We start from the raw sequence: 9486 nt of genomic DNA on the forward strand, positions 1-9486 counted from the left end.
TCTGAATCCATCCATTTGGACTCAATGCGATTCATATGAGCGTCCTGAAAACCTTCTAAGGGATCATATCTAAACCGCTGGCAAGGACATAATTAAAATCATCGGCGGGCAAAATGACCATTTGCACTTGCATAAAAGACGAGAATAAAGATCAACAAGGCAAAGAAAACTTTTACAGGACGCAGCACCTGACACACAATCACAAACTACGACACCAGCACGAAAATATCCGGAAAGGAAATAATATTATTTTATATGACATAAATTCGATATTAATATTTTTACATGCTTTGGAGTGGAAAGTGAAATTATATTTGAAAATTTTCACAGTGAAATTGTTTTTGATTATTTTTACTGTAGCCGAACTATTTTTAATGTGGATGTAAAAAATATTGCATAACTAAATGGACTTATTAACAGGAGTAAATTTTGTAGGCTATGAATTTTGTTTCTATGGAAGGAACTTGCAATTAAGTGCATATATAGTGTAAAAATGTAACATAATTCGGGAAATTTTACAGAACTAAATTTCAACATCGATACGGTGACGTCATGATGTGATGAATTCATGAAGAAGAACGCATGACGTTACGCGGCAAAAAAATATTTAAAATATGAAAGAAATAGAAAATGTGTTTGTTTTGCATAGAAGATTGAATATATTTCACTCCTGAAAACTAGTTATTATATTTTCACTCGTGACAGCGCCACTCTTAAAAATATTGCATCTGGTGTCCATTCAGTGAAATATATTTTACCTGCAAAACAAACAATATCTTGATATATTTCTATTACTCACGGAAAAGCATCTAATAAATAAGATGAAATGTGTGTAGATCTGTTATTCAAATGGAATAAGATATAATTTGGAAATTGTGATTCAAAAATAAACAACAAGAATTAATTCGATAAGACAAAGTAATAAGAGGTGTCATAAAGTATTAAGATGTTTGAATAATGAATAATCTATTAATCCCATTTATCTTTCAGAGAACCTTAAGAATGAGGAGATACGATTGAATGATAAGGCGTTTTATACATCACAATAGGTGTCAAGTACCTGTGACAGTTGTAAAGAAAATCCCCGTACTTCACTTTTTTGTAATTCTAGACCGTTGAGGGGTTGAATACCGATCAAGTCGTTGCGTGATTTGGGCGTCAGGGATCTTGCCCTTTATCATTGTCCGTCGTATAAGGTCTCAATCAGGACGAGTTTGCAATTTTCAAGTATTTTTGTAGTGATTAATGTTTCCGGTTGGTCTTTCCTTCTCCGGATTTTAAAAAGGTTGTGGTGGTTGTTGAAAATGTACATGTTTTTGTTCTGTTAGTAAAATGTTTGACATGAACAGTGGAGTGATCGGTCCCATTAAAAAAATGTATTTAATACAGAATAAATAATTGTCAGTGAAATGCAGTAAGGGGGAAATTGTCAATTGATTAGTTTATCCTTCTAAAGGCTTATGGAAGTTCTACAGTTCTAAGTTAATTAACATTTACGTATATATTGGAAATTGTTTTAGAAGAAAAGTTATAGTCCTTCCGGAGAAAGTATTAGTATTGAGGATTTTATACTCATTTTGAACATTTAGCAAGTGTCTCAGATGTTAATTCAAATGAACAATGTGACTCCAGTACATTTCCAGAGCTTGATTAACCAATTACAATATTTGAAAATTCATCTGCTGCCAATGTGTTGTTTTGAAGATTATTAAAGGCAAACCACTCGGGCATAGATGGCAAGGACAGTGTCAAGTTATGTGTAAGTCATATGAATTCTCTATCAGATTATTTTTCGAATGTAACTCAGGACTTTATATTTACTAAATTTCATATTTTTGAATGATATAGAAATGCATTTACAGCAAAGTAGCGATGCAGGTTTTACTCCAGACCAATTGTCTCTATATTTATTACTGTTAATAGTCAATGCTGTATTGTTTTCTAAAACAAAAGAAGATTTACAAGACTCACTGAATAATTTAAAAACTTATTGTTAAAATGGAATCTTAATGTCAATATTGAAAAAAACTTAAATTGTTATTTTCAGAAACGTTTGAAAAATAAGTGACTCTTTTAAAAAGGACATTTGCTGCAAAGGAAATAGAAATTGTTAGTTCATTGAATTATTTTGGTGTTGTGTTTTCTAGTGGAGGTTCTTATAACAATGCAACGAACATTTTGGCTGTAAAACGAATAAAGGCCAGGAATAAATATTTAAGTTGTATGAATGTACCTGTACATATTGTACCTGTAAATATAATGTTTAATTTGTTTGATGCTTATGTATTGACAGTAGTGAATTATGGCTGCAAATTCTGGGGCTTTTTAAAGGTTGAGATTTAGAACTTGTTCATAAGAAATTGTGTAAATGGTTTTTTTATGTAAAATGAACAACACATACATTATCACTATATGCAGAACTGGGCAGATTCCCATTGTGCATTTATAGATATGTTCGATTTTTTTAAATACTTTCTAAAATTGTTTGGTCGAAAAATGGAAAATTGTATAATCAGTCATATTGTAACATACAAAAGACTAGTCATTTTTCATTATACTGCAACTGTTAATTGGTCGTCGAAAGTAAATGTTTTATTATTTTGTGATGGTTGAAAATTTCCAGAGTCAGTTAAATTATAATAGATGTAATTATACTAGTGTTTATTTTTCACTTCAGGTGTATTTATGTGACTAATTGTCGTGCTGTGTTCTGACATGCATTTTCGTTATTTTTGTACAGACATGTTAAGTCTACTTTAATCGTTCTGAATACCTCATTATTGATAAAGAAATGCTATTTTTAGATTAAGACTAAATTCACACATACTGAATATTGAGACTGGTCGACATAACAATATTAGAAGAAATCGACGTTATTGTGTAATATGCGAATCAAATGATATCGAGGTGAATTCCACTTTGTTTTAGTTTGCTCTTTTTATCATGCAAACAGAAGAAAATATGTTCACAGATTTTACTTTACACGCCCAAGTATGTTTATATTTATAGAACCGTTAAATTAAAAATGTAAGAAGACTACATGAATTTGCAATTTACTGTATAAAAAATTTTAGACAGAGAACTGACCAATTAAACAACTTATTAATTTTTTTGTTATTATTATCGTATTGGCGTAATATTCCTATGAATGATATATGTTTATGATAACATACTTAATCAGATCACTCTCAACTGTGGAATTTAAACGATTTTGTTGTAACGTTTATCTATAATTTATATGATTTGTGTGTATAATTGTATGTTATTACGATGAGCTGTATGCTTATGTCTTTGATGAAACTTCTGATCTGTTCTATAAAGTTGAATTTCAGTTAAAAAACAAACAGAATAGAATATACAAACGTGGTTAAATAGTTCTTTGATAATAAGCCAAATTAAACAATTCTGTTTCGATTCAAACGGGTAACAGAAAGAAAGGCCAGTAACAAACCTTACAATTGTTACAAAATCTATTCTGCAAAACAAATAACTAATTTATGAAGTTATAATATACAAAATTATTTAATGTGTATAGTGGTTATGAACAGTTTGTTCTAAATAAAACAATTATCCAGTCTGATCCTAGAGAATTATCAATTATCCCATGGTTTATATACAAACTGTAAAATGGTTGAATAAATTCATTTTTAAGTATGACTAAATATATTTCCAAAATTACTGAAGTTAATTTAATCAAATACCATTAATATCTAAAATACGTTCACATGAAGAATTTGCCGAAAGTGACCTTTATAGAAATGATCCATTATCAATAAGACTGTATTTGAACAATGATTAAAGATGCTCTATTATTAGTACTTACTACAGTGCTTTACTATAGAAAATACAATAAAAATCGCAGTTTAAGCATTAAAGTTACTTTGCATGACTTGTACAAGGCATCTGAATAAAATCAATTATTGTATTCAGTTAGAATGTAAAACTGAAAAGCATTCATAATACATGTAAACATCGCATTGAAACATTAAATACAAAGAATGAACGTAGCAAGAAGAAGTACTGCGCTCAGTAACAAAGACTGATATCTTGTACTAGAAGATATCTCGGTTGCTTCATTCCTCAACCGTCCAGTCCAAGTTTTGTAGTCGGTCCAGCATACGTATAATATCTTAATAGCATTACCATTCTCAATAACCTGCTCAACCCTGAAATTGCTGTCACCTTTTGTAGATGCTGAAAAGCACACTGACAAGGAGCTACCATACAATTTGTTTTTGATATGGCAATATTCGGTTTTGTTCAACCTTATATGAGGACAAACCATCTTTCCAATGGACAGCATGTAGCATTCCGGACAATTCTTTGTACTGTTTATTAGAGATTCCTCCTTATAAAATATGTCCGTATAGTCACTCTGCCATTCTCCGTGCTTTTCGTGCTGAATCACCGCCGAAACTCTAACGGTACTTTTGACATTTCCAATATAAATATATGCATCATTCAGCTGTTCAAGGTTGCGGAGAAAGACGGTGATCCACTCCTCGTCAACTTTTTGAGACGATCGTAAATGCAAAGTTAGGAGTAGAAATTCTACATAGTCCGTGAAAACGGAGGTAAATGCTGACAAAGACATGTTTTGTATATGAACGTTTAAGAACGTAAATAATTTGAAGATCTTTAATAACTGGAAAAAGATTCTACTTGCAGACGACTTTGTAACATCAAATGAAAACGATTCCAGAAGCTCAATCTTTATCAGGACAGGAAATAGACGATTTCTAGCCTCAAACAGTCTTGGTGTACACTCGCCTCTGTACGGTCGACGTTGAAATGGACACAAAAGCTTTCTACAAGTGTCCTGTCAAGAAAAACAATATTGAATTCAAACATTTATTGCATTTGAGTTAGTCAAAGAGAACTTTTTGGTAGAATTTGTATTCTATTTGACTGAAATTGACTGGCTTTGATTAAAAGAAACATGTTGAGTTGTCAATTTAAACTCTTGGGATTGGTTGATTAAGGTTCACGTCACGATCTTGCAAAGAAAAAAGAAAGACAAATCGTTTAGACTGTCGTACGACATGTAGATCTTGTTGTTAAATCACGACGTGCTTTTCTTTCAAAAGGACAGCAAAATAATATTGTGTTATAAATAGTGGTATATAACTATTGTCGACTTTTGATGTTACAAATATTAGTAGGTTGGAGAAAAACTGTAATTATATAGATCTCAACAAATATTATTACATGTTAATACATGTCTGTATTTGCAAATTATAAATGCATGAAGAATTTAACTCTTATATATATATATATATATCGTTCCCGCTCCCGGTAACAATACATGTACATGTATTCATTTTTTTCATATTTTTTTCAAATATTATATATTTCTCATGTAAATATTCTTTTGCAAGAATGAGGTACAGATAATCTAGATATATGAACTATGGATATGATAATGAAAATTAATTCAGGATATATGAAGCAAAATAGGGATTTGAGATATCGTATTGATGGAGGTCATACCAGACACATGTAATTAACGACGAACACCAACTGAATAAATAAGAATTCACATACAAATATTACAAAAACACGGTCAAAAGTATGCACAATTATTGGAAGAAAACGAAGTGAAAAGAGCAAGAAGATTCAGGTCAAAGGTCAAAGGTCTTCCTCAATCAAGAATATTCCACCTAGAGAAAATCTTGACAAACAAACACATCTGTTTGACATTCAACAGTAACATTTATAAACAAGTGCATGACAACAATGATTATGTTAAAATAAAGTGTTGGGGATCTTCAGCACTACTCTCCATAGCCTGATAAAAATATTCAAAATAATATACTAGCTGACGATCGCCAGGACTAAACTAGAAATATTGTTATCATATAACCTGTTTTGTGATCAAAATTTGATCATCGTTGTATAGTTTCATGAGGACAACAACTGTAAATTCATCACACTTTCCAATTTTCCAAAATATTGAGACTAATTGGCATCGATAATACCGGTACGTATACAATGTTGAAAATCATTGTTTTCTTTTATTTAAAAGCAAATATACTAGTAATTTGTGAAACAATTAAAATCTTCACAAAATTACCGTGATCACTTGGTTAGTAAATGTTTTAATGTTAATGTTCAATTATATTTGTTGTCATCTTATAAAAATATAACAAGCTCTACAGAATGAGACATTTCATATTCTAAAGGAATGAACTCTTGCAGGTTATTTTTATTTAAGCCTCGGTCTCACTTACTCCCGGCAGAGCCCAGGACCATACCGGTAAGTTACCGGGATGATCCGGAACGATCCGGGATGAAATTATTGTTGCGGTCACACTTACCCCGGCAGCACTACGGTAGTTCCCTACTATCCATCCAGGATGCGTTCTGGATCATCCAGACAGAGCCCAGGTGAAGCTACGATTCATGCAGGTGCTTCCCCTGTTCCCCTGGATGACGCCGAAAGAGACCCGGTTGACCACGGTAGAGCCCCGGTCGATCCAGGCAGAGCCCCCGCAGAGCCCAGGACGATCCAGGCAGAGCCCTGGTAGTACCCCGGTGGATTGAAAACGCCCGAAAATGATAACATTGATACATAATTTTTATTTGATAAAATATCTATTGTTCCAGAATAGTAATTAATGATGATTTTCTGAAAAATCCTTTGCCATACTGAATAGAAGGGTAATGGGAAGGCTTTTAATACAAGCAAGTTCAATCATCGCAAATTGTCCTTATTCTTTTGAAATGATCCGGGCTTTTCCGGGGCTCTACCGGGATCAACCGTAGCTCTACCTTTATCATCCGGGGCTCTGTCTGTAGTTACGGAGCTGAGCCGGCATATACCGGGGCTCTACCGTAGCTCTACCGGCTATATCATACCCCGGGTCATCCCGGTTTGTGCCGGCAGAGCTGCAGTGCTTTCCCGGTATAACCCCGGTCGTTCCCGGTACAGTTAAGGATGAAGCCGGCAAAGCTATACCTTCCCGGATCATCCCGGACCACCCCGGTGATATTGAATATTTTATTTCATCCGGGGTCGAATGCCGGATGTTCCCGGATCATCCCGGATCATCGAGGACGTTGCCGGCAAGAGTTACGGATGTATCCCGGTTGTTCCCGGTCGTAACCCAGTCGTTCACGGATCACCCCGGACGTCTACCGGAGCTCTGCTTGGATGTCTGTAGCTTTAGGTACCATGTTACGGTGCTTCCATCCAAGATAGAGGAATGATAAACAGTAACGCAGTTTAACTGAAAACTTATTGGAAGGTAGAGCACATTTCTTATACTTTCCATCGTAGGAATTAAATATGTAGATAACTTATATGTGTCTAACAGAATGTTCACCCTATTAGTCTTCTCAGGGAAACAGTATGTATAATTTGGCGTGAGTTGTTCACATGTAAACGACTTTCGAGAAATTGCTTCATCGATATATTAAAAAAAAATACAAAAAAAAAAGAAATAGCTATAAATTTTTAATTCTTTGCCCTTCCCCTTCTTTATAGGCATATAATGCCTCAGAGGTCAATACTGTTTTTAACTCTTTAGAAATGTGAAAGATGTGTTTAGAGATATTTTATTTATATATTTAGAGCATGTTTGATCTTTAACAACCGAAGAAAGTAGCACAAAATGTACATTAAATTTTATGTCATAGAGATACCAAAATGTAAACAAAGTAGTATTTTGACTTCCATACCAAATACTTATTTAATGATTGTAAATAATTGCAATCTTTCCATTTTAACTACATCACTCGCAAATATAGTTTAACGACAGACCTCCATGTTTGGATCAGTTATTAATTTCATAGTGACTCTTATTTTGTCAATGACAGATGATCTCTTCATTGGGTTAATCTTATATTTTACTTTTTCACATTTGTGAAAAACTTGAGCTTAACCGGCTTAGGCTCTGAAGACGCCATCTCTTGATATGCTGACTGCACTTTGTTTTTTTTCTAGGGTTCTATACTTTTCTCCTCTAGTCTATCAAAGAAGTTATTCGTGAAAGAAATCAATCATAGATATTTGTCACCGTTCTTAGACGGCAACACTTACAATTAACAAGATTTGAGCATTTTCAATGTACGTACACCGCCTGTCCTGGAGGTTTTCAGATGATAACAAAGTAACTCAAAAAGAGACGCCTACAGGGCACGTCATTCGAAATATCAACTGATATTAATAGTTTCTGTGAATGTAGGGATGGGTGTGGACATTCTGCAAGACTAATCATAAATGTAAATAACACTTATGATGGAAAATATAGTACAAAAAATGGCGTACCTGAAAATCCTCACATAAATCAGCCATTTTACTATAGGTTTGGTTTTTGGTTAATGCGCGAGATGGGACAATGTTACGTGAGCCAACAAGGGTGAAACTTGAATCGGATACAAGTATTTCTGTTCTATGTGGCTTCGAAACCCAAAAAGTCACTTGGGTTGGCCACCTTGTTTCGGTATGGTATTTTATACATGTGATAAAGTTCTTTAAAAATTGTTCGATGTAACATCTTTTTATGAATTATAAGTAACTTAAGTAAGGTCAATAAATTACAAAACGTTGTAAATATACCTGAACTTTCATTGATTTACCTGTAACACATCAAACACTTGCATGGTACTGCATTCACTGTTATTGTTGGAGTGTTTGTTATCTAAATGATTGACGTCAGACTTCATATCAAGATGCAAGTTATAGCTAACTTGTGTAGGTTCCCCAGACTGTCGTCTGCTAGGGCAGGTCAATGGCGTCTTGTAACCGGCTGGCTTATTGCACATCAAGCAGAAAATGTTACGGTATACGACACCTGCTTCATCGTAAACATAGCTTTCTAATAATAAAATATTCTGTAAACATTATTTCAAAAGAAATCGGAATATTTCTGATATAAGCATGTTATCAACCGACTTTCGGAGGTGTATGGTAAATTGTTCTATCGCTACCTCCCAGCCAGTGCATTTCTCCGAATTTTAGTGTCAACAAAGGTATGAATGTGTCTTATTAAAAAAAATCTGTAAACCCTGCTTCGCATTATTAAGAAGAATTTTATTATATGTTAAATTCATGTTATGTTATTTTTGAAAAATGTTTTACCGTGTAGATTTGATAAAAGTTTCCAGGAAACGTAAAGTTGATGAATTTTTGTTTGGTTTGACCTGCAGTTTGACCAGGCGGGCTTCCCAGCTGGCGAACTTAATGTTAAAAAAATTCTTTTTCATGAAATAAATGGTATTGCTTCATATTTTATTTCAAACAGCAATTCATATTATAACAAGAAACCACGCAATGCGACAAAACCTGGTTTTCAACGTTCATGTTTAACAGATCTTCGTCATCAAGTGCCTTTTTGTCAACATTTTGTAATTCGAACATGTTTGGTGGTGATTAAGGCATTCCGAATTTTTGAATACATGTATTTAATATTTTTTATTATTTTTATTCAGACTTGAAATGCTTATTGTATCTAATTAAATGCACATAATAAGTACAATCAACAA

Source organism: Ruditapes philippinarum, unplaced genomic scaffold (assembly GCF_026571515.1).
Source record: "Ruditapes philippinarum isolate M1 unplaced genomic scaffold, ASM2657151v2 ctg2548_1_1_1_1, whole genome shotgun sequence".
Taxonomy (NCBI): Eukaryota; Metazoa; Mollusca; class Bivalvia; order Venerida; family Veneridae; genus Ruditapes; species Ruditapes philippinarum.